The following is a 26,147-nucleotide window of genomic DNA, read 5'->3' on the forward strand; positions in this document are numbered from 1 at the left end:
ACTGTTCAGTAAGCCAGGGAGACCTCTGTTTTGCAGTGCCACAAACTTGTCCATGAATCTATTGACCTCTGTCTGCATGTCCTGGGTCCTTCTTTCTAGTGTCTGCACCAGGTTTCTTAGTGTTAGGACCCTCTTTATTAACAAAATAGTCTCAGTCCTGTTGGAGATTCCCATAGTTGCTAACTGAGCACTTGTTCTATTATTAAGCACATTGATCATTCTATTGGCAACCTCAGGCATATTGCCTAGAGAGGCCCTTGATCTCTGAATTTCCCTCTGTGCTTTTGCAATGAGCTCCAACTGTTCATGAATTGTCTCAATATACTGCCATTGATCAGTGATGGATTGGCCAATATTGGCCCATAGCACTGTCTTGAGCTCGGCCACTACTTTATCTAGTTTGAGCTCCTTCTCCAGCTCCTTTATCCTGTCTTTGAGGGCTTTTATTTCCCTGCCCTTTTCTGCCACAGTCTGCTTGGATTTATCATATCTTTCATTTACCTTGGCTAAATTCTCCCTGGCCTCATTTAATTCTGTCATTTGGGCTTCCAGGGCCTGAATCTCATTTCTCAGCTTTCGCATGTCCAGGCTTGGGGCCTGCTCTGTTGTTGGTGGTGGTGCTGAGGTAGAAGGTGCTGCCTGTTCTGTTTGTTGAGTGAGGGGAGCAGTAGTTGGAGGAGCTTCCTCAAGGTTAATTATTTCTGGAGGAGGCTGAGATGATTGACCTCCTTCCTTTTGCTGTAATGATGCTTGTAATGCTGCCTATGCAGCCTCTGATTCTCCCAACTTCTCTTGAGTCTGGATCAACTGTTTGTATAAAGACACCAGCAAAGCTGTCGCATCTTGATCATGTCTCAGCTGGGCAACTTCTTCCGTTTGAGGGTGAATAGTTGCTGGGATTTTGATCTTTTTCCTCAAAGCTGCCATGTCTGCATCCCTCAATTTCAATATTTCTTGTATGCCCTTGATGTCCTTGGGATCATGCCCAATCTCTATGAGTATATCTTCTAAGGCCCTGATCCTGTTGTCCTTTGCTTGAGAGGATGCTCTCTCCAACTCAAGTTGGGCAGCTGTATTATTTAGGCTATTTTCTAGCCTATAATTATCCAATGTCTTATCTGCCAAGGAGGCATACACCATCTCACCCGTTTGTTTATGCAATTCGATTTTGTCCATTGGGTGGATGTCCTTGGCAAGGACCTCAAGATTGGTCCTCAAGTAGTCTAAAGGGGACTGTGGTTGCAATGCAGTTGGCATGAAATGACTCATGATCATTTTGCCTTCATTAACATCATATGCAGACATCAGTCTTTGCTGGTTAGTGGGAGCCATTTTCAACAAATGATTATATAGCTGTATTTTTATTGGCTCATTCCTCCTCTTTATGTCAATGAACTGTTGTTTGATGCTCAGTTCACCTTCTCTCTGCTGACTTGAGGAGCTAACTTCTCCTCCCACTATCCTCTCTTGTTCCTGCTGGAAGGAACTTGCTGAGGCCTCCATGCTTGGTGGGCCCATGCCCAAAGATTGCCCCATAGGCATTTCCTCTTCTGAAAGGGGATTCATTCTGTGTCTTTTCACCCTTTGAGTTGTTGTCGTTGTGAGGGGAGTCTCTCTGTCCATCTTTCTACTTATATCCTCCTTTTGTGGGGTTTGGAGGATTGAGGCTTCAACCGTTGTTTCCTGCCTAGGAGGCACAATTTGTGGTGGTTGTTGCTCAGTTAAAATTGGGGCCTCAGCTTCCTTTTCTTGCTGCAGTGGCTGCTCTTTCTCTTGCTGCCCCTCTTGTGGTTGTTGTGCCTATTGTTGTTTCTGTTGTACCTCCTCATGAGGTGGTTGTTCTGGTTCCATTTCCTTTTCCTTGCCTTTGGTAGAGGTTTGCTTAGTGGCTTTGGCTGCTTGCTGATTTACTGTGGAGGAAGATGCAGCTGCTCCCACTTGAGTGCTTGGAAGAGTGAACACCTGTGCACAAAGCTCTAGGTCAGCCACCTTTTTCAGATTTCTTAGTGCTCTTTGATTTAACTCTTCTTGTGTGATAGGCTCCTCTAAGGTTCCTCTCCTCCACTTTGTTTGATTTGCATACTTTTCTATATGAGGAAGTCTTACATGGTCATAACTAGCCAGCCTATATTTGACCCTTCTTAGGCTTATGAAATGATTGGGGTCATAAGGTTTCCAAAGGAAACTGGTTTTCAGGCCAAGGGATTCTAACATGCTATCCGCCTCTTTCCAACCTTCCTCCCTTTTGTTGTAGATAAAGTGGCCTAATTGGTTCCTGACCTTGAGCTGTGCTTTCTTGCCTCTACCTGAAAAGTGTAGCACATCAGCATTCCCAAATTGCCTGAAGTATTCCAGGGCAAACAATCTCATGGGCACATATTTGGGCAATCTGTATGGGGGCAACTCACACCCATATATCCTTATAACTGTGTGGTTCTGGTAGAAGTACCAGTCCCCAATGCTGTAAGATTTAGACAACTGAAGTATCCTTTGCATCTCATCAGTTAGTCTTGGAGGAGGTGAGCTCATCATAAGGGACATGGTTGGGTGGATGAAGAGATCTATGAACTCACAGTAGGTATATGGAGAATCAGGTCTGCAGTGGAAGACAGAGGACCAATAGACCACTGATCTAGGATTGCCTTGGGCATCCACTCTTTTCACAGCAAAAGAAAACTTTTCATGTTGATAATATAGGATTAGGTGGTAGATGTAAGAGGTGTATCTGAACACCTTTTCTCTTGCCAAGTTCATGAACTGCTCATGTATCTTATCAGAGATGTAGGTGGCATAGTCATAGCAGATTGGAGACTTGCCAGGAGCGAACATGAGCATGATCACCAGCACAGTTTCATCAACAAATTCAATTGAATTATAGCCCAAAATGGGACTAATCATGTCTGCAAAATCTCTGCCCAATTGGTTGAGGTATACTTGGTTAATAGGAGGATACTTCACAGAGTCAGAGCCAATGTACAGCTGGCTGAGTTTGGTGACCTGAGCATCTGTCAATCTAGCTCCTTGATTTATCAAATTCATTAGTGATAAAGGAACTAATTTCTTCTCAGTCTTGAAGTTCAGCATCTCTTTGATAGCTTCAGGGGTGATAAAGAAAACAACTGAGCCTGAAGGGTCAAGCACAGCCCTCTGAGTAGGGTCATAGCATTCGGCACATAGATGGATTAAATCAGGAAAATCATTGACCTGAGGGAGCTTGAAGATAGGGAGAGAAGAGTCCCATATGCCCAATACATCTCTTCCACTCTCATGTTTAGCCTTCAATTCATTTAGCAGGTGGATGTGGAACTTGGTCTTCATCAGCATTTCCTCTGTCATTTGATAATCCAGGTCTGCTAGAGGTTGAGTGTCCAATTCTCTCTGAGGGGCATTTAAAGGGGTAACATTCAAGGCTACAGGTGCTACTGGAGGCTCCATGGTCACCTTTAGGATTTCTGTTTGTTGATAAACTGGTGTTACTGTGCAGAGCGACACCAAAGAGTTTTTCTTTAGAAAGAAAGGTGAATTACTGATGGACAGAGAATAAATGGTTAATTACAGCAATTGAAATACTGCTCAAAGTATGGATAAGACAAATGCCTGGCTTTAGACTCTCTTTCACAGCAAATTGGTGTAGTTTAGGCTACCAGTCCACGATTGCGCGAACTGAATGTAAATTTTATGAAAACACTGGTAATATAAAGCTCATCTGGTGAATTTCGACCTTACAGTGCAAATGGGGACTAGGCACAGGGGATTCGCCGGTGAATTATGTGTTTTTTCATTGTTTTAAGCTAGTTTTGGCGATTCACAGACAAAACGAGGCACAGGAGGGATTTACAGGGATAAATACCTGGCAACTGTCAACAATGGTCACGAATGCAGGTGGAAATGGCGCGCCAGCGGTCTCCAGGCCGAATTCAGGTGGTTGGCATGAGTATGGACGTGAAAAACATGCAGAGAAACGACAGCAGTTTTTGCAAAAAGTGCAAAAAACGCGAAATTTTGGCCAAAATATGGATTTTTTGGAACATTGGCGCTTTTTTTGGATGACGTCAGTATGACGTCATCAGGTGGGGTCAAGGTTGGATGACGTCAGCATGACGTCATCGTGTGACGTGGCGGCATGAGAGAGGTCCACGGGGATGGTGAGGTGGCAGACAGGTGGAGCACAGGCGGATGCGGGTGCCGACGCGGTGATGACGCTGGCGGTGATGCTGGCAGGCGGGTTCACCGAAACCGGAAGTGGTTAGCGATTTCATATCGCACCGCCTTCCATACGGAAGCAGAATTGTCAAAGGGGCCTCTAATACGATGTGGGGGTGACGCGTGGCAGAGGCCTGACGTCACCCTCTGACAAATTTTGGACGGTATCTTTCGGACGTCGGGGCCGGTCCGAAATGCACGAGGGCCGTCGGATGAAAAGGGCCCGATCCGACGGTCGACGGGTCGTTGAGGTGGCCGGACGATACGGATGGGGGGCGGGATTAAAATAATAATTCTTTTGAGATTTGCGCCCGGCGGGAACCTTAGGATTTTGGGCAATTTACATGGTTTTTTCAATGTTTTTATAAAAATGCGGATAGCGCTTACGACTTAGGGTAAATGGAAAAAATGGGTTTTTTGTATGTATTTTGCAAATGAAGCGGGTTAGGGGCAAGAAGGGGTTTATCACAAGGTTTCTTGGCAAATGAAGGGTTTAGTGGGTTAAATGACTTCTGAAGGGGGAAGAGGGGTAAGGCTTAGGGCTCTTAAACTGACCAGATGTCAATTTAATCCCTGATAGTGAACATAGGGCTATAATGCCAAGGGGAGGGATATTTATACAATGCTTGGGGTTTATACACCATAGTGTTATAATAGTAGGGAAAGGGTAACATAGGGGATTTAGATAATAGAAGTTAGGGGTTAATATGGATGGAAAAGGTGAATGAGGAGTGAAATCACTAAGTTTATGTGAAGATAACTTAGCTTAGGGAGTAGATCAAAATAAAAAGATTTTTAGACAAGAAATGTGGCTTTCAAAGGAATAAGAACCAGCATAAAACCTCAAATTCTTTCATGAACACAACTGATGAAGGGATGTTAGTAATGAAGGTGAAAAAAGGGGAAAAGGAAGTTAGTCATGCTTCTTTATTTTGCTGCAACGTGATGGAGAAGAAGACCTTCTCAACCCATTGATATTCCTTTGTGAATAGGTCAGCACACATTGAATTGAAAAGAATGACATTTCTGCAACCCCATCTGCCTACCCATCTATTTGCCTAGCATTTTTTGTTTCTTCATGGAGGGTGCACTTAGACTTGCAGACCCTTATGTGCCTTTTCTTTTCTTTGGCTTTTCCTTTTGATTTTCTATCTAGAACTACCCTTATTGCTTCCAAGGTCCCAGATTAAGCAGTTGGGAACCTTACTTCTCTACCTAAGCTAATGGTCTGCCAAGATTAAACAGTTTGGACAGACTTCTTTCTCTATTCTATGATAGCAAAATTGAAACATGGGCTGATCCAGATTAGGCTTTTGGACCATCCATCAAAACTTAGTCACCATAAAGCTATATACACACCTTGTCTCTTTTTGGAAATATGGGATCTTTGTATCACCAAAGCAGAGCATATTTGGAACTTTCTTTGCCAATCATGAAATATGAAACCTATTGATATAGGTAGCTAACACGTTCCACACTAATTTTCTAAACATACTTCGGTGTTGTAGCCAACATTGATCAGTTGGATCTTTAAGAGTCATCAACTCTCGATGACCACTACGTTCCACACTAGTCAGCCCCACTACGTTCCATGTTGACTCAACACTAGTCAAGAGTTGATAGAGCCGTCAACTCTAGATGACCACTATGTTCAACACTAGTCAAGAGCCATCAATGCTCGATGACCACTACGTTCCACACTAGTCAAGAGCCATCAACTCTCGATGACCACTACGTTTCACACTAGTCAAGAGCCATCAACTCTCGATGACCACTACGTTCCACACTAGTCAGCCCCACTAAGTTCCACGTTGATTCCACACTAGTCAAGAGTTGATAGAGCCATCAACTCTCGATGACCACTACATTCCACACTAGTCAGCGCCATAAGAGCCATCAACTCTCGATGACCACTATGTCCCACACTAGTCAACGCCATAAGAGCCATCAACTCTCGATGACCACTACGTTCCACACTAGTCAAGAGCCATCAACTTTCGATGACCACTGCGTTCCACACAATCAGCCCCACTACGTTCCACGCTGATTTCACACTAGTAAAAATTTGATAGAGCCATCAACTCTCGATGACCACTACGTTCCACAGCCATCAACGCTCGATGACCACTACATTCCACACTAGTCAGTGCCATAAGAGCCATCAACTCTTGGTGACCACTACATTCCACACTAGTCATCCCTACTACGTTCCACACTAGTCAGCATTGTAAGAGCCATCAACTCTCAATGACCACTACGTTCCACACTAGTCAGCCCCACTACGTTCCACACTAGTCTGCGCCAGCCTTCACACAAGGTTCCACACTAGTCAGCGCCATAAGAGCCATCAACTCTCGATGACCACTACGTTCCACACTAGTTAGCACCAGCCCTCACATAAGGCACCAACTCAAGGGAGGTTCCACACTAGTCAGCGCCATAAGAGCCATCAACTCTCAATGACCACTATGTTCCACACTAGTCAGCCCCACTATGTTCCATGCTCCTCACACAAGGCACCAACTCAAGGGAGGTTCCACACTAGTCAACGCCAACCCTCACACAAGGTTCCACACTGGTCAGTGCCATAAGAGCCATCAACTCTTGATGACCACTACATTCCACACTAGTCAGCGCCAGCCCTCACACAAGGCACCAACTCAAGGGAGGTTCCACACTTACACACTAGTTAGCCCCACTACGTTCCACGCTCCTCACACAAAGCACCAACTCAAGGGAGGTTCCACACTAGTCAACGCCATAAGAGCCATCAACTCTCGATGACCACTACGTTCCACACTAGTCATCCCCAGTAAGTTCTACACTAGTTAGCGCCATCCCTCACACAAGGCACCAACTCAAGGGAGGTTCCACACTAGTTAATGCCAGCCCTAGTCACCACCTTTAGAGCCATCAGCTCCCAATGACCACTACGTTCCACACTAGTCAGCGCCAGCCCTCACACAAGGCACCAACTCAAGGGAGTTTCCACACTCACACACTAGTTAACCCCACTACTTTCTATGCTCCTCACACAAGGCACCAACTCAAGGGTGGTTCCACACTAGTCAGCTCCAGCCCTCACACAAGGTTCCACATTATTCAGTGCCATAAGAGCCATCAACTCTCGATAACCACTATGTTCCACACTAGTCAGCACCACTACGTTCCACATTAGTCAACCCCACTACATTCCACACTAGTCAGCGCTAACCCTCACATAAGGCACCAACTCAATGGAGGTTCCACACTAACTACACAAGGCACCAACTCAAGGGAGGTTCCACACTCACACAAGGCACCAACTCAACGGAGGTTCCACACTAACTACACAAGGCACCAACTCAAGGGAGGTTCCACACTAACTACACAAGGCACCAACTCAAGGGAGGTTCCACACTAGTCGGTGCCAGCCCTAGTCAGTGCCATAAGAGCCATCAACTCTCGATGACCACTACGTTCCACACTAGTGAGCGCCAACCCTCACACAAGGCACCAACTCAAGGGAAGTTCCACACTAGTCAGTGTCAGCCCTAGTCAGCTCCATAAGAGCCATCAACTCTCGATGACCACTACATTCCACACTATTCAACCCCACTACGTTCCACACTAGTCAGCGCCAGCCCTCACACAAGTCACCAACTCAAGGGAGGTTCCACACTCACACAAGGCACCAACTCAAGGTAGGTTCCACACTAACTACACAAACTCAAGGGAAGTTCCACACTCACACAAGGCACCAATTCAAGGGAGGTTCCACACACACAAGGCACCAACTCAAGGGAGGTTCTACACTGACTACACAAACTCAAGGGAGGTTCCACACTCACACAAGGCACCAACTCAAGGGAGGTTCCACACTCACACAAGGCACCAACTCAAGGGAGGTTCCACACTCCCACAAGGCACCAACTGCCCTCACACAAGGCACCAACTCAAGGGAGGTTCCACACTAGTCAGTGCTAGCCCTCACACAAGGCACCAACTCAAGGGAGGAGGCCACAGTGGCTATTACTTTTGCACAAATATTTGAAATAATTTGGGAGTACACAAGAAACTAGGAGGAATATCCTATCATACTCAATGTGTTAGAATATGATAAGAGTCTTGACCTATATAAATCATTTATGCACTTTTTTATTTTATCAATGTGGGGTATATATATATACACTATTAAGAAGAGCACATATGTCGTGGGATATGTTAGATATTCAGAAATAATAAACCTATTTGTCAAACAATAGCTACCATTCTTCGATGTTAAAGACCAACAAGATCGACCATTTCAGGTTTTGTCAAAATTCCCGGTGAGAAAATCGTCTACCCCAGCTACAGCCTGTGGTTTGCATGAAACATTGTTGCATGTTTTGATATAACAAAGTTTCCCATGACATAAAAGGAAAGAGAATCACAAGAAAATTATTGCAGAAGAAAATCACACATCAATTAAGAAATTGCAAAAGCAGATATTTACTTTGGTTAGTGAGAAAAATGATCTAAAAGGATGAATTCCCATACTCATTTGAACCCTGGCATCATTTGCTTAGTTTGCAGGTTTCTCTCTTGCTTGATTTGATATGTGTGGCCAAGGTTTCACCCACATTTTCTATACTTGCAAAAAAGGGTCACCCTTCTATCTATTATAAAGCTATTTGAAGTGCATACTTCCTCAGTTATAGTGGTTATTGTGGATCCTGCTTGGAACCCAAGCACCAACAATAAAAGTGTTAATCGTTCATATCACATGAATATGATCAAGGTTGCATGGATACCAAAGCAAGATCATCCATGACTAGACTCACAGTGGAACAACCTTTGATACGTTAGGCTATGTAGGTTTTAACCCTGTATAGAAATTACCTAAATATGAATTCTAAAACACATAAAATAAATAATGCGAGAGCAGAACACATAAAACACATATACACAGATATTTTCCCCTAGATCCAAAACCGGGACTACCAGCTTGATTTTTCATTATGTTCCTTTCAGTGTTATAATACATATTTATACATGCCGAAGCATCCAATACCATGGACCGAAAACCATCGCATCCAATACCATAGACCAAAAAACCATCGCGTCCAAAAAACATGTGTGAAAATCATGCACAAAACCATAGGTGAGTCTGCCCAACCTAACATAGGGTCCAGAACCAAAATTTTCTGGGGTGCTGCCCCAGACACCATAAAGTGGGTTTACGGGTGCCCCACGAACCCCCTATTAACTACGTGGAAAGAATATAACACAACCCAACATTCTCCCACTTGTTGTTTTCTTTCCACAGGGGGCCACAAGAGAGCTTAGTCATTTTTCCAGCCCTGAAATGCCCATTGTCTCTCTACACCAAGAGAACTTCTCAGAGCTCATAGATTTTGTTAATGCATCTGCAGTATTCTTCAAAGTGTCCACCTTTACCAGCAACACCTTTTTTTCTTCTATCATATCCCTCACAAAGTGATACTGAACATCAATGTGCTTTGTCTTTGAATGATATGCGGGGTTCTTTGCCAAGAAAATTGCACTTTGGCTGTCATAGTCTATCCTTATAGCTTCCTGTACTAACCCCATACTTGAACACAATCTCTGCAACCAAACTGCTTCCTTACTTGCATGAGTGGCTGCCATGTATTCTTCCTCTGTAGTTGACAGTGCCACTACAGATTGTTTCTTACTCATCCAACTGACTGCACCTCCAAATAGGTTAAACACATACCCACTTGTAGATCTTCTCTGATCTAGATCTCCAGCCCAGTCTGCATCAATAAAGCCATGAATATCCAACACTCTATCCAATCCTGGTCTTCCTTGGTAGCACAAACTATAATCACTAGTGCCATGCAAATACCTGAAAACCCGCTTCACTGTTGTCCAGTGCTCCTTCCCTGGTTTTGACATAAACCTGCTCAATACTCCCACTGCATGTGCAATGTCTGGTCTGGTATAGACCATTGCATACATCAAGCTACCGACTGCACTTGCATATGGAACACGGGACATGTCCTCTTCCTCTTCTTGTGTCTTGGGACACTGTTCAACAGATAACCTCACACCTATAGGAATAGGAACCTTCACCGGTTTACTATCCTGCATATTAAACCTCTGCAATATTGTCTCGACATACTTCCTCTAGTTTAACCAGAGCTTCCTCTTTGCCCAATCTCTTTTAATTTCCATGCCCAAAATATAGTTTCCAGCACCAAGATATTTCATGTCGAATTTGGAGGAAAATTGGGTCTTCAAATCCTGGATAACTTCTTTGTCATTTCCAACCAACAACATATCATCCACATACAAGACCAGATAAATAACATGGTCACCAATTAATTTAAAATACACACAGTGATCTGCTTTGCTTTTGGTGAAGCCAAGTCCCCGTATAAATGTATCAAATTTCTGATACCACATCCTTGGTGACTGTTTTAACCCATATAGAGACTTCTTTAACTTACATGCCAGTTCATTCCTACCCTTCACCGCAATGCCTTCAGGTTGCTTCATGTAGATCTCCTCTTCCAGATCCCCATGAAGAAATGTTGTCTTCACATCCATCTGTTCTACCTCAAAATCAAAAGTAGCAACAACAGATAAAAGTAATCTAATAGAAGTTACCTTGGCAACAGGAGAAAAAATATCACCAAAATCAATTCCCGACACTTGGGAATAACCTTTTGCTACCAACTGAGCTTTGTATTTCTCCACTTCTCATTCTACATTTGTATTCTTTTTGAACACCCATTTGATGCCAATGGGTTTCCTTCCAGCCAGCAACTCCACCAGATCCCAAGCCTCATTTTTGTGCAAAGATGCCATTTCATCAACCATGGCCTCTTTCCAGAGTTTTCCATCTTCTGAATTCACTGCTTCCTTCACAGTTCTGGAATCATCATCGATAACAGATAAAGAAAAATTTGAACAGAAAGAAGATGGACTATACCTTTCTAGTTGCCTTCTTCCTTGAACTGATCTTCTCACAGCCGTAATTTGTGGCTCTTCATCTTCTGATTCCTCCTCTATTGTAGATTCTGATTCTTCCTCCTTTAGCTCAAACTCTATCTTCTCAGGTTCCTTTGGTTGGACTTCATGTTTAATAACATCTTTCACCTCTCTGAACACCATCTCAGTTGTACATAACCTTCCTTGTTACTGGGCTCCAAAGCTTATAACCCTTTAAACCATCCTTATACCCAATAAAGATGCACTTTTCGGATTTACTATCCAACTTTGTTCTTTTCTCCTTTGGAACATGTACATATGCATCACATCCAAATACCCTCATATGTGAAAGAGAGGGTTTCTTACCAGTCATACATCTTGTGGAGTCTTATCCTCCAACGTTGATGAAGGTGACCTGTTGACCAGGTAACATGCAGTATCCACCACCTCTACCTAGAATTCTTGTCCTAACCCGACACCACTAAGCATGCTTCTTGCCCTTTCCATCAACGTCTTGTTCATTCTTTCTGCAACTCCATTTTGCTGAGGTATATATGGAGTAGTCTTCTATCATTCTATACCACACTTCTTGCAGAATTCTTCAAATTCCTTACTACAAAACCCTCCACCATTATCTGTCCTCGGCACCTTTATCTTCTTCTCTGTCTGGTTTTCCACTAGAGCCTTAAATTCTTTAAACCTATCAAAGACTTCAGGTTTCTTCTTAAGGAAATATATCCATGTATTCTTTGAGAAGTCATCTATAAATGATACATAGTACACAGACTTACCCGGTCATGGAACCTTCACAGGTCCAAACACATCACTATGCACAAGCTCTAATATATGTTTCGCTGTTATGAAACTAGCTCAAGAAAAAGATAGAAAAGATAGATCAACGCCTTAGAATTCAGCCTCCTCGAGGGGTCAACCTCCTTTACATTACATAAATGAACAATTCTTCGATGATTCAAATGACAAAACCTCCTTTCTATATATAGGAGTCTAAAGAATCACAATATAACCCAGCTGACCTAACAAGAATAATATAAAGCCACAAAAATAACAATAGAGGGATTCTATGGGGCACAGTAATAACAATATGGGAACAACAAGGGCACAACAATATTAATAAGGGATACAACTACAATAGTAATGGGGTAATCACTAGTATTATAAGGACCCAACATGCCCCTCTCCTTCAAAAAAGTGTTGTCCTCAACGCTTGAGTAGTTCTGGATGCTTCTATATAAAATTCTCATCCTCCCATGTGGAATCTTTAGCAGATAAGTTCTTCCACTTGATAAGATACTCCGAAATTGATCGATTTCATAGCTGTCGAGTTCTTGTTTCTGTGACTGCTTCTGGTTCCAATATAATTTTTCCTTCCTCGTCAAGTTCTGGCAATATTGTTTGAACTGGGAGCTTGTCACCTATAACCTTCTTTAAACATGAAACATGGAAAATTGGGTGCAATCAAGAAGTTGCAGGAAGCTCCAATTTGTATGCCATAGTACCAATCTTTTGCAACACCTTGTACGGACCATAATACTTTGGTGATAATTTATTATCCTTCTTAGCTTGCTTGAGGGACATTTGCTTATATGGTTCTAGCCGTAGGAATACCCAATCACCTACATCAAAACTTCTTTCACTGCAATGTTGATATGCCTGTTGTTTCATTCTATTATGTGCCAACACGAGGTTATCCTTTAAGAGTTGGAGGACTTGTTGTTGATGTTCAATGTGATGTTCCACTGCTTGAACCTTAGAATTTTCTCTTAAATATGATGTGATGGATGGTGGCTGATATCCATAAAGTGCCATAAATGGGGTCATTTTTGTTGTTGTATGGAAGGAAGTGTTATACCACCATTCAGCCAGAGGCAACCATTTGACCCATTGTGTTTGTTTATCAGATACAAAGCAATGAAGATATCCTTCCAAACATTTGTTTACTATCTCAGTTTTCCCATTAGATTGAGGATGATAAGATGAGCTATGAGCTAACTGAGTACCAAGACAAGAAAATAATTTTGTCCAAAAATTTACAGTGAAAATGGGACCTCTGTCACTTACAATAATCTTTGGGTTTCCATGTAGCTTTTGAATTGTTTCCATAAATGCAAAAGAAACTGTATTGGCTTTAAATGGATGTGATAATGCACAAATGTGTGCATACTTGGTGAGTTTGTCAACTACCACCATGATGACACTCTTTCCCTCAGACTTGGGTAAACCTGTGATAAAATCCATTGAAACCTCCTCCCAACGTTGGCTTGGAAATGGATAAAGGTTGTAATAGGCCCGGTGTCTTAATTGTTTCAACTTTATTTTGTTGGCAAACCAAACATTCCGCCACAAACTTTTGAATATATGATTTAAGGCCATCCCAAAAAAAATCCTTCTTAACCCTGTGGTAAGTTTTTAAAAATCTTGAGTGCCCTCCTAAGGGAGAAGTGTGCAATTCCATAAGAATATTTTGTTTTAGCTGGGAATTCTTACAGAGGTATAAGCGATATTTGTACCATAATGAATCATTTTTCCAGCTAAATGTATCAGACGTACTAGAATCTTGTTGTAACTTTCGAATAAGTGCCCACACTTCTTTGTCATTCTTCCATTCCTCCCTTGCTTCGTTTATCCACTCTGGTTGGATAATAGAAATGGCGCACAACAATGCTTCCACATCCTCATCCTTTCTTGAGAGTGCATCTGCCACCACATTTTGCTTCCCTTTTTTGTAGATGATTTCAAAGTCATAACCCAACATATTTGTGACCCACTTTTGTTTCTCTTCAGAGGATAATATTTGTTCTAAAAAGTATTTAAGGCTATCATGATCCTTTTTTACCTTGAAGTTTCTTCCCATTAGGTAGGGTCACCATTTCTTAAGTGCATGGAGTATTGCCAACATTTCCTTCTCATAAATAGCTTTGTGTAAAAACTTTCCCTTGATTGGACAACTTTCAAAAGCAATGGGTCTTTCATCTTGCATTAAAATAGCACCAATTCCATTTCCTGAAGCATCACATTCCACAATAAAGGTTTTTGTGAAGTCCGGTGTAGCTAAGACCGGTGCTTGGCACATTGCCTCTTTAAGATGTTCGAAGGCCTTTGTTGCTTCTGGAGTCCACGAAAATGCATCTTTCTTCAATAATGTTGTTAGAGGTGCTGTTATTCTCCCATAATTCTTAACAAACTTGCAATAATACCCTGTCAACCCGAGAAATCCTCACAGATGCTTTATGGATGTGGGGATTTTCCATTCCTTAATGGCTTTAATTTTGCTAGGGTCTACCTTAACTCCTTCATGAGATACAATATGACCCAGATATTCCACCTCTTGTACTCCAAAGAAGCATTTGGATATTTTTGCATATAATTGTTTCTCCTCCAATAGTTGTAGCACCCTATCAACATGTTCAACATGATCCTTCCAAGACTTGTTGTAGATTAGTATATCATCAAAAAATACTAACACAAATTTTCTAAGTAATGGTTTGAAAATGCAATTCATCAAACCTTGAAATGTTGAAGGTGCATTGGTAAGGCCAAAAGGCATGACCAAAAATCATAATGACCCTAATGAGTTGTAAATGCTGTTTTCAGAATGTATTCAGTCTTCATTCTGATTTGATGATATCTTGAACGAAGATCCAACTTGGTGAAGTAAATTGATCCATGCAATTCATCCAGTAATTCATCTATGACAGGAATGGGAAACTTATCTTTAATAGTGAACTTGTTGAGCTCCCTATAATCCGGACACATGCGCCATGATCCATCCTTCTTATGCACCAATACTACTGGAGCAGAGAAAGAACTTTGACTCAGTTGAATTATACCAGCATCTATCATTTCTGCAACCATACGTTCAATTTCACTCTTTTAGGCATAGGGATATCTATACGGCCTGATGTTTGGAGGAACAATTCCTGGAATCAGATGAATAGCATGATCATGATCACGAATAAGTGGGAGACCTTTGGGAGTCTCAAATACCTTGGAATGATTGTCCAAGACTTTTTGGAGATATGGGGAAATAGATGATTCCAATGTGGAAACATCTACTGAACATAATTGTGCAATTACACCTCTTTGTTCCTTTTTTAGAAGCTTTGTCGCATCGTTAGAGCTGATTATCTTTCCCAGTTTCCCTGCAATACCCCTTAATTCAACTTCCTTTCCTTCCACAGAAAATTTCATAAAAAGTTCTTGAAAATTAAAATCTATTGTACCCAAGGATTGTAGCCATTGGACTCCTAGTACAACATCAGCACCTCCCATTGGAATGGAAAGCATTGGGCTAGCCAATACATATTCTCCCATGGATAGCTTGATATTATGGCACTTTCCCGAGCAATTCATTGTTCCTCCATTTGCAACCATCACTTGACACTCTGGTGCTGGATATAAGAATCAATTCAATTCTTTTTCTACCTTACAATGAATAAAATTCTGGGTACTTCCTTAATCAATCAACACTATTACCTTTTTCTTCTTGATTTGTCCTTCTATCTCGATGGTTTGAGGAGTGGTAATTCCCGCCAATGCATTACAGGATATGGTCGGATTCATTTCTTATTTATCTAGGCTTTTTTCCTGGAGTATATCCTCTTCCTTTGACCTTTCTTGCTCCTTTTCTTCTTCCTCTTCACAATCTATGTAGAATAATTTCTTCTCAGCACACGTATGACCTTTAGTGTATTTTCTATCACAACTATAACAAAGCCCTTTTGCTCTTTTTTCTTCCAATTGTTGTGGTGTCAACCTTATAGGTTGTGGAAGACTAGGGGCAACAACACTTCCATATTTATAGTTGTGAGCGGTATTCTTCCTGGTTGCCATAATTTTGCTTTCCATTTTTCTTGCTAACCTGAATGCCTTCTCTAATGAATCAGGTTCCCAAAGGCGAACATCATGTTGGATATTATCCTTTAAAGTCCCTATGAACACATCAATCCTATGCTCCTCTGGAATATTTTTTACCCTTATGTTCAATTTTTGGAACTCCTCAATGTGCTCCATTATTGAACCCTTTTGTTTGAGACTTATCAATTGGCTAAAAAAAGTGTTGCTTTTTGTATCCTCATAATGTGCTGTTAATTCTTCCGTAAAAATTGCCCAAGTGATAATTTGTTTATGAGAGCAAAACCATTGATACCATACAAACTGATTTGGTTCCAAATATAAAGTTTCAATACGTACCTTTTGTGTGTTTTGCACATTATTGAGATCGAAAAATTGCTCCATCTGTAATATCCATGTTGCAGGATCCTTGCCATCAAACTTCCTCATATCGATTTTTGGAATATGGTGGATCTTCGATCCCACATTAGAGTCTATGAAATCATGATTAACATTTCTTTTGTTCGCATCATGAGTTTCCTTTACTACCTTTTCACCATTAGTAAGTATTTCTTATAGAAAATTTGTCAAATCTGTCTTCAAATCTGCCATGTCTCTCTTCAAATCTGTCTTCAAATCTATCTTCAAATCATCAATCTTACCTTCCACGCCCTTTATCTTAGATTCCAAGCTATTTATCTTAGCTTCTGTTAGCTTTTGTGAGAGTGAAATTTGTTGCACTTGGTCTTGTAATTTTGATATATCATGTAGCATTTCTTCCTCTTCTTCATGAGTCATGCTAGAGCTTTCAGGTTGCTTACTAGGTGTTTGCATTTTCTTTCCTCAAGGCATCAGTTACTGATAACAATGCTCTACTATGCCCTTTGAATTCCTTCAAAATAATTTTTCAAACCAAGCTTAAGCAAAAATTTAAAAAAATCTACACACCGTTTTTCACTTTGTAGGAGCTCGATATTGCCTTTGATGTATCTCTGTAATTTTGGATCATCCAGTTCTAAAATTGTGATCTGTAGTAGCCCTTTGTGTCCTCTTTCCAATTCCACTAGTCTTATCCCAATTGGATTATCCAAGAAATAGTTATGTCAAATCTCCCACAGTGACCTGATTATAGACTAGTTCAATAGAGCGAACTTGTACGACGTGCCACATGTCCCTGTTTCGACCTTTGGCTCTGAAAAAGATATGCAAGAAACTGCAGTCCGTCCTCTTTCTATACCTTCTTACAAAATTTCAATCTGGTGCTCAGAGGGAAAGTTATGACGATTTTCCCCAGGTCACCTGTTTGGAATGTAACTCAGGAGTCTGCAAAAAGACCAACTTCCTCAGATCATATCTCCACAAATATAGTGCAAAAAGATCTGAAATTCAGACCCGAGATTCAGTGCGATTTCTTGTCAAATGGGTTTTCTTTTTATCTTCTGAAACGCCGTAGAAAAAAAGGTATAGCGAAAATTCCATGATGACCTGTTTGGAGCAGCAAAACCCTAGAATCCAAAGTTCTGAAACCAAATGTTATGAAACCAGCTCAAAAAAATGATAGAAAAGATAGATCAACGCCTTATAATTCAGCCTCTTCAAGGGGGAAACCTCCTTTACATTACATAAATGAGCAATTCTTCGATGATTCAAATGACAAAACCTCCTTTCTATATATAGGAGTCTAAAGAGTCACAATATAACCCAGCCGACCTAACAATAATAATATAAAGCCACAAAAATAACAATAGAGGGATTCTATGGGGCACAGTAATAACAATATGGGGACAACAGGGGCACAACAATATTAATAAGGGATACAAATACAATAGTAATGGGATAATCACTAGTATTATAGGGACCCAACATTCGCCCTCTTACCACCAGAGGGGAAACTCACCCGATTCTGCTTCCCGTATACACAATTTTCGCAGAAATCAAAATCCAGAGAACTATTACTCATACCTTCTACCATACCTTTACCATTAAGTATTCGATGGCCCTTCTCTCCAATATGTCCAAGCCTTTGATGCCACATCATGGTCTTTTCTCCAGAGACCACTAGATTTTCTGCTCCACTTTCAGGAACCATGGAATTGTTGCACCTATCAACAACAGTGCTACCTTGCAGCTTGTACAGAGTTCCAATCTGGACTCCCCACATCAATACCAGTGCTCCCCGAACCATCTTGCAGGTATCCTTCTCGAACACTGTTTTTACACCTGCATCATCCAGCTTACTAACAAAAATCATATTTCTGGCTAATGCAGGAATATTCAGAACACCGGGAAGTGTTCTAACCCTTCCACCTTGCAGCTTCAACTTTACTTTTCCACGACCAATGATTTTAGCCTTCCTGTCATCCCCCAAGAAGACATCACCACCATCATATTTCTCATACTCACAGAACCACTCTCTATGGGGAGTGAAGTGAAAGGATGCACCTGATTCAATCAACCATGCCTCATGATCTACATGTGTACTTGAAGAAGCCAAGTACACATCCCCACCTTCATCTGAGGTGGTTTTCGCCTCTGCAGAAGGAGCCTCATCAGATCCCTTTCCTTTGTCAGGAGCTTTATATTTACAGTCCCTTTTGAAGTGGCCTTCCTTTCCACATTTCCAGCACACCACCTTTATAGGTTTTCTTGGAGATTTAGATCTCCCTCTAGATTTAGATCTCCCACTAAATGACTTATTTTTGTTTCTGTTCTGGGACCATCCTTGTACATACAAGGCATCACCATTTTGGCTCTCCATATTTTTCCATCTCATCTCCTCCGTCAGCAAGGCTGAGACTAAACAGAAGTGATATAAACAATGCAGTTATAAACCAACAAAGCCATAACAGTGCTGCGCAATCAGGTTTCCGAGAAAATGTTATTCCTATAAACAATGCAGTCACAAAAGAACAAAGCAGTGTGGATAAAAGCAGCTTTGCTATAATAAATAAAAGCAGCAAGAATACACTGGAAAGATCATTGAATCTCTCTAGAACGCAGTCAAATACGAGTGACTCCAAATCGCAGTCAAATCCAATTCACTGCAGCTCCTCATCTCCTATCATAACAATCCCACTTGATATGCTAGCAAATAATGGGCTTATTAACAACGCAGCATTAGAGGTTATGAAATTGCAAGGGCATAAAACTATGAAAGAATACAACACAGTTATAAACGGATGTGATACAAACAGCGCTGTGCAAACCTGTTTCAATGCAAATATTAAAAACAGTGTAGTTATAAACCAACGAAGCCCTAATAGTGCTGCACATTCAGGTTTGGGAGAAACTGTTATTCCTATAAACAACGCAGTCACAAAAGAACGAAGCAATATGGATAGAAGCAACATCGCTATGAAGGATACGTTGGGAAGATCATCGAATCTCTGGAGAACGCAGTCAAATCTGAAGAACTTGTCAAACAACCCAACTACTAGCGTAAAAACTCAAACCACTCATCCCAATCAAAGTAGGATTGCAGAAACAGCCTAGGTCATTAACTTATCAAACATCATCCTTGATTATGCAACTGAATCCATCTTGAAAAAAGGTCTAAACTTTTCCATAACCCCTAATAAAATACCTGTGGAAGAAGTCATCAGTAATGTTGAAGTAGCTATTAAAAACCTAGATATAGCAAAGAGCGAAGAAATCAGACAAGATATTGCAAAAATTCTAAGAAACTCTAAACCTCCGGCATTGAACATTTCCGTAGAAGAAAAAAGAGCCCTAAACAATCTTAGGAAAAACAAAAACATAATCATCTTAAAGGCTGATAAGGGCAACGCTACTGTAATTATGAACAGAAGCGATTATGACATTAAAATGGAAGAACATTTAAACAATAGTGGATGTTATAAAATTATTAATAAGGATCCCAGTGAAAAAATCATGCGTGAAGTTATTAAGAGAATCAAAGAATCATCATTGGATGATGTCACTAAAAAGAAAATCATCCCTAATAGTTCCATTACTCCTAGAATTTATGGGGCTCCTAAAGTCCATAAACCTAACATACCCCTCAGACCTATAGTTAATACCATAGGTTCTCCTACTTACCTTCTCGCTAAACACCTAGCCAAAAAACTTAAATCCCTGTCTGGTAATACCCCTTCTTATATTAAAGACTCCTATTCTTTTGTTCAATGGATTAATAACATAGAAATGAAAAATGAAGATCTTATGGTTAGTTTTGACATTGTATCCCTTTATACCATGATTCCTATTGGTGAAGCTATTGACATCATGAGAAACATCACTGATAAAGAAACTGTTGATCTTTTGGAGTTGTGCTTGAGATCCTCTTACTTCAGTTTCAAAGGAAAAATTTATGAACAAACTCATGGTGTGGCTATGGGCTCTCCTCTATCCCCCATAATTGCCAACATCTTTATGGAGAACTTCGAACAAAAGGCCCTCAGGTCATTTCCATACATCCCTGCTGAATGGAAAAGGTTTGTAGACGACATATTTGCCAAGTGGAGTCATGGAAAAGAAAAACTTGACCTATTCCTCAATCATCTAAATAGCCTATCTGACCATATAAAATTCACTATTGAAATTGAAAATAACAACCAACTTCCCTTTCTTGATATCCTTCTAACTAAAAGAGATGGGTCTCTTGGTTTCCAAGTCTATAGAAAGAAAACCCATACAGAAATATATCTTCATGCAAATTCCCATCACCACCCTAAACAGAAGATTGGCATCATTAGAACCCTAACTACCAGGGCGACTAGAATATGTGATCATGACCATTTAAATGATGAACTCAACCATCTACACAAAGTGTTTGAACTAAATGGCTACAATAGAAATACCATTAAGAAAGTCATGCACCTATCTCTAAACAAGAATAAGAAGGACATGAAAAATCAAAATTTATCAACCCCTAAGGTCTCCCTTCCATACATAAAAGGCACCACTGATAAAATTACTAAAATTCTAAATAAACATAACATCAATGTAGCATTCACCCCTCCTAACACCATCAGACAATTATTCAACTCAGTCAAAGATCCCATAAACCCTAAACTTCAAAAAGGTGTTTATGTGATTCCTTGCTCATGCGGTAAGGAATATATAGGTGAAACGGGTAGGTCTCTTAACACTAGAATTAAAGAACACACTGCTGACTTAAGAAGAGATAGGACCTCTAAATCGGCCTTAGCAGAACATGTTCACTCTTCCTCTCATTACATCTGCATGGAAGATGTCAAACTGATTAGAAAAGAAGACCACTGTCTCAAAAGGAAAATTAAAGAAGCCATAGAAATAGAAAAAAGGAAGAACAATTTGAACCGGGATGATGGATTAAAACTAAGCAACACATGGAAACCTTTACTTGAAACTCTTAAAAATCAATAATTAGCCCTTATCCCTTAAATTAACCTATTCCCTTCTCTCTTAAAAGCATCATTATAATAATTAACAATAACATCATTCATATAACATCCTCCTTGAACATTCAACATCATAATTATAAATTAGTAAGTGTTTACTTCACACAATCAGTTGATAACATTAAACAAATTAAATTATTTCTAGGATTGATAGATAACATTATAACAAACCTATAAGGATTTATTAATTAATTAAAAATTGAATAAATTAATCAATTAATTAAAATTAATAAATAATTAAACATAAAATAAAAACAAAAAGAAAATTAAAAATTAATTATAGACATATTAACAAATAATAAATAATAAATTAATAAATTTAATTTAATCAAACAAATTAGATAATTAGTTAAAAATATTAATAAAAGTAACTATAATTAATTTCACATTATTAAAAAAAATAATAAATAAATAAATAACAATTAAAAAAAATACCAATAAAATCAAATAATTAATCAAATAAACAAATTATTAAAATAAATTAATAAACATATCAATAAAGAATAATTAGTAAAATTAATTAATTTATCAATATTCTTTTAATTAATTAATTAAACTAATTAATTTATAATAAGTAATAAATCAATTAAAAATAATAAAAATAATAAAAAATAAAAATAAAAATAAAAAATTAATTAAAACATTAAAGCAAATTAATAAATATAATTAGGAATTATATAAATAATAAAATTAATTAAGTTATCCCTTTAACCTAGTAACCAATTAATTTATCCTTTAAATAATAATAATAATAATAATAATTAATAATGATAATAATAATTAAATTAATTAAATAAATAAATAAAGTAGAAACTTGTAAAATAATAGCCGACCTATTTCCTTACATATTTTCTTTAATATCCTATATATATAACCTAAATTCTAGCTCTTGGATACATCCTTAAGATCTAAAAATATCTATTGACGCATCCCCTAATGATGGACTCACTTAAGTAGTCCAAAATGTTGGGTTCTCAAAACTCTATAACAGGTCATTCCTCCTCTACTAAAGGCTGAGACTATTTCATCAAACTGCAAGGCAGTTGCATTGCTACCTATTGCAATAACCAGACCATCCCACAAATCTGGTAGAGAACATAACAAACTGATGCACTTATCTTCATCTGAAATTTTAATATCAAAAAATTCTAACTGACTTACCATAGTGTTAAATGCGTTCAGATGCTCTGTCACCGAATCTCCATCTTTCATCCTCAGGTTATACAGCGTTTTCCATAGGAACAATTTATTCATCAGAGACTTAGATTGGTACAAAATCCCTAACTTGTCCCACAAAGCCGTTGTTGTAGCTTCCCCTGATACATTCAACAATAATGAATCTGAGACACATAATCATATTGTGCTCTTTTCCTTCTGATCCAACTTCTTCCATTCTTCATTGGACACTCCCGTAGGTTTAGTACCTAGATCTACTGCGATCCACTGATATTTATCCACCAACAGGCCCTCCATCTTGAGTTTCCACAACTCAAAACTCTGACCATTAAATTTCTCGATCTATATATTTCCACTACTCGCTATCTTCTTTCACCACCAGAATTGATCTCGTAGATCTCCCACTAAACAGGGTCTACCATAGGCCCGAGCGAAACCCCTCAGCAACAAAGGCGTCCCCTTGAAGCCAAATCTGCTCTAATACCAAATGTAGGTTTTAACCCCATACAGAAATTACCTGCATATGAATTCTAAAACACAGAAAATAAATAATGCGAGAGCAGAACACATAAAACACATGTACATAGAGATTTTCCCCTGGATCCCAAAATCGAGACTACCAACTTGGTTTTTCATTATGTTCCTTTCAATGTTATAATACATAATTATACATGTCGAAGCATCCAATACCATGGACCGAAAACCATCGCATCCAATACAATGGACCGAAAAACCATCGCGTCCAAAAAACATGTGCAAAAATCATGCACAAAACCATAGCTGGGTCTGCCCAACCTAACATAGGCTCCAAAACCAAAATTTTCGGGGAGATGCCCCAGACCCCATAAAGTGGGGTTACAGGTGCCCCTCGAACCCTCTATTAACTACATGGAAAGAATATAACACAACCCAATAGGCTATATTTGTCAAAGAATTTTGTGACATCCCCATCTAAACTTTGTCTATTGCAGTTGTTGGGTTATGTTGCAACAGTTTCTCAGCCTTGAATGTCAGCCAAGGAAGAAGACTCATTTGAATATACAAAAAATATACTCACAGAACCTGTTACTCTTCGATTTGTTTGATTTGCAATAAAAAATGCATGAAAATGTTGCAGGGAAGGCGTTGTTGCAAAAGGAAACACATAAACTTGTATAAATCTTTGGGCTTTTGGAGAAACTAAGTGTGCTCTGGAGTCTCCAGATTTTAGGTCGCGTTGCTGTATTTTTGCCGCATTCTATGGTGTTCTTGTTGTAGAATAACTATAAAAACCTTTTCGAAGGCAGAGGATCTATGGCTGGAAATACAGAATTCGTCTTGCTTGGCTATTCGAGGATGCCCTTCTGCTAATATTTTTCATTTACAGAGGACAGAAATTCAAATATGACAATGTTTATAGGAATTGTTGATACAATAGATCAACCATCGGTTCCCCTTAATGTGGAACTCACACCTCTATTGTCTCTGGAGGTTACATCTGGGTATGGACATCAAACTTAAAACAAACAACAAACTCGATATTTTAATCACTAGAGAAGTGCATACAAAGAGATGCCCATCTTCTAGCATACAAAGATATGTTAAGTGCACTTTCTTTATTCAATTGCATTACGCATAAATAGTTCTGGATAATCCAAAGAAAGATAGTTTTGTTTTGAACTGTCAACATTGGAGCTTTAAGATAAGCAGCTTTATAACTGTTTTAAAATGTTTGTAACCAAGTCCGGAATCAGTTTTTAAAACCGAATCTGTTATGAGAGTTAGTTAGTTAGGTATAGTGGATGGGGAATAAAAAATAGACATCAACAATTGCAAGGGGTTTGGAGGTTCAGAGTTTGGTTCTCATGACTAGCATTGTAAGCAGAAAATATCTCTGAAATTTGAAAAATACATTGCAGTTTGATTCCAGCCTTGGGTAGCTGCAGTCATGTTTATTTTCTCTTGTGTTTTCATTCTTTCATTTAATGTTTTTCTTCTAGCAGCATGAATGTAATGAAGTTGCTAGCTTCTTTTATTTAGAAGATTTATCAATGTTGTTTTCTCAGCAGAGGACCTACAAACCTTATTTAAAGAAGTCTTAAAGGCCACTCCACCATCCTTTAAATCATCCACACTTGCTGACTCTTACATGCTTCTTTCTACAGTAGTTGTACTCAGATTCTTAATTTCTCGGATATAAACTATGTTATCTTTCTTTTCCTCAAATCACTCCTTTAATCCAAAACCCTGCAACCCTTAGAGTTTCTCTAGCCATTCTGTTTTGGAAATTTAGGGTTTCAAAAATTTGAAGTTTTAGTTGCAAGCCCTCATGGCTTGTGCCTCGAGCCACTACTTTCAAATCTGTATATCAATCTTAAGATGTCTCAAGCACGATTTTTTTTACTTCTTTCAATTTTGCAACCCTAATGGTCACGTAGCCATGAGCTAGGTGGTGCAGAAAAAGTAGCAAGGGATACAGTCGGCGACAGACACTGGTACCGAGAACCAACAGCAATGATAGAGGAAGGGAGGAGGGGAGAGATCCCCTCCTATCGGGATGCAGCAGCAGGGGAAGGACATAACAACTGCAACCAGGCGGAAGAAACAAGAAAACCGGGACCTGTCCTGGGAGCACGATGGCAGGTCGGCAGCAGAGGAAGGTGTTTACCATGTGCTGCGGAGAAGCTAAGATTTATCATCCCAATGAGTAAACTGGAGTGCTCCAGAAGCTACATGAAAGACCATGCACTCATATGCAAATTCATCAGAGTATGGCTGGCAGAAAAGGACCTCAACAGATGGATCCAGCAAAAGTGGCAGCCCCAAGGCCACATTGAACTAAAGCTCGGAGCACGAGGATTTTTTACGGTAATTTTCTCGAACCTGCAAGATAAAGAAAAAGTGTTTGAAAATGGTCCCTAGTTCCATTATAATGTGGGATTATTTATGAGATATTGGGAAAAATGCTATAACCCAGATAAGGAAAATTTCTTAGCAGCACCGGTATGGGTAAGACTATTTGGACTCCCAATGGACTTCTGGGATCCAGAAATCCTAGAAGGAATAAGAAACTCTATAGGAAGCTTCATTAAAATAGCAGAAACTACAAAAAAGGGAAGATACACCTCATACGCAAGAATGTGTGTCTACATGAACATAGCTGACCCAATCCCAGACACAATCGTGTTAGAATATCATGAGGAAGTATGGAAACAAACCCTGGATTATGAGCACATTCCGTTCAGATGCAAAAGATGCCATGAGTATGGCCACCTGTTCAAGGAATGCCCGCTCAACATTGAAGAAGAGGAGAGAAGAAACAAACCACAGAGGAAAAATCAAGAAGACAAGGAAGGGTTTCAGGAGGTAAAAAATAAAAGAAGACACACAAAGGAAAACCCCAATGCAACAATGAAAGAACAACGAAACAAAACACGCTATAAAAATAGCTTTGAAATCCTTCAAGACGAAGAGGAAGAAAGTGAGACTCAAACAATGGATTACCAGGGAGAAAAATAAAAAGAACACAACACAAGCCAAGGTACATCACACATCAAGCGGAAAGCTCAAGGAGAACCATCAAGCAAGGATGACAAGGAA

The sequence above is a fragment of the Pinus tabuliformis genome, chromosome 7 (assembly GCF_031772625.1).
Source record: "Pinus tabuliformis cultivar Carrire ecotype Pingquan chromosome 7, CPIR1, whole genome shotgun sequence".
NCBI classification, from domain to species: Eukaryota; Viridiplantae; Streptophyta; class Pinopsida; order Pinales; family Pinaceae; genus Pinus; species Pinus tabuliformis.